General features: G+C 50.5%; 1 gene segment (V, D, J or C); it reads right to left on the bottom strand.

Moving 5' to 3' along the window:
- LOC105502965 overlaps positions 1–1,662 on the bottom strand; it is an 8,491-nt gene that overhangs the window by 5,344 nt on the left and 1,485 nt on the right.

Here is a 1,662-nt window from a genome sequence, read left to right as displayed (position 1 = left end):
GCAACACAGAGATCAGTGAGGACAGGTCAGGGCTGGTTCCCAGGGAGAAGGCAGAGGTCATCATCCCAGGTGACATCCAGGAGCCCTCCCTGAATTCCCTGCAGGCAGCCACCTGTGCAGTGAGCAAGGAGGGTGAGGAGGAGTGGAGCCCAGGCCATGGTGGAGACGCTCCAGGCTCTGCTTCCTGAGCCACAGCCAGGAATGAGCCACCAGCCCTTCTTATCTTTCACTGTAATGCTCAAGGTGGGAGGTCTCCATGCAAATGTCTCCTTTTCTGGAACCTGCACAAGCACCTCCTTTGACTTCAGACTGGCTCTGGCTGAGAAATGAAGAGGCTATTCAAGGAGAAGGGGCTACACCCCATGGAGGGCACAGAACACCTGCAGGTCCAGGGAAAACAGCTGAGGAGCTGGGGAGCCTGAGCAGGGCTTGAACCACAGCGCCCTCTGGTGGATGCGTAAGTCACATTGACCCTGGGCAGGTGCTGGTTGGTGCCCAGGCTCCCTGTCCTTCCATCCTGAAAGCCTCACAATTCCAGCCACTGTCCAGGGGGTCTCTGCTCAGCATCCAGTGCTGACTGTACTTTTAAACTTTCAAATCTGTTCAGATGAGCGAAAACCCAGCACTCTGGTTAAGACATTGAGATTCACTTTGTGTTGTTGGAGGTGATGAGTATCAGGGAAAATGGGCTCTGTTTGAAGGAAACAGAGGCAAGGTCTCTGCCTTTCCCGGGAAGGACCACATAGGGTGAGGTCATGGTCCCTTCACTGAGAGGAGACCCAGCCCTTCAGGCAGGAAGAGGGAGGAACCCTGGGACCAGGGTTCAGATTTCACCATCAGAGACACCAGGAGAGCAGCAAGACTCTGAGGACACAGAAAGGGGTGGGCCCAGGTGTGAGTCAGGGAAAAATTTAATTAGAGCCCTTAATCAATAAGTTTCATGAAAGTAGAATAGAAAGTCATTAGACCAGGTAGTTTTGAAGGAGGCTTGGAGAGAATATCTACATATGGTGATGGATTGGCTTTCTGGGTAAGGTTTTAAAAAGTGAATATAGGCCAGGCGTGGTGGCTCATGCCTGTAATCCCAGCACTTTGGGAGGCTGAGGCAGGCGAATCACGACGTCAGGAGATCGAGACCATCCTGGCTAATATGGTGAAACCTCGTCTCTACTAAAAAATACAAAAATTAGCCGGGCGGGGTGGCAGGTGCCTGTAATCCCAGCTACTCGGGAGGCTGAGGCAGGAGAATGGCGTGAACCTGGGAGGCAGAGTTTGCAGTGAGCAGAGATCGCGCCATTGCACTCCAGCCTGGGAAACAGAGCGAGACTCCCTCTCAAAAAAAAGAAAGAAAGAAAGAATATAACTTTGAAGTTCTTATTTGTGGAGCAGTTGGATGTTATGCTGCTCTCATAGGAGGTATTTTCTAGGACCTGCTTAGGATTCTGTGATGAGAGTTAGTTTCTCTATTTTGGAAAGCCAAGTACCAGGTAGTGACGCAGATGTCAACATGAAAGGAAACTCTGCAATGCTTGAGCAGCAGGCTGTGCCATCATGGGGGACTGTGTGGGAATGATGCATTAAATAATTAACATGGAGCTATAAGAATGGCTGCTACTTTAAGGGGATACAAAGGCACTAACACTCATTTTACATTTGAGGAAA

Source organism: Colobus angolensis, unplaced genomic scaffold, assembly GCF_000951035.1.
Source record: "Colobus angolensis palliatus isolate OR3802 unplaced genomic scaffold, Cang.pa_1.0 Scaffold826, whole genome shotgun sequence".
Classification (NCBI taxonomy): domain Eukaryota; kingdom Metazoa; phylum Chordata; class Mammalia; order Primates; family Cercopithecidae; genus Colobus; species Colobus angolensis.
The sequence above is the reverse complement of the archived record's forward strand: the minus strand, read 5'-3'. Positions and strand labels throughout refer to the sequence as shown.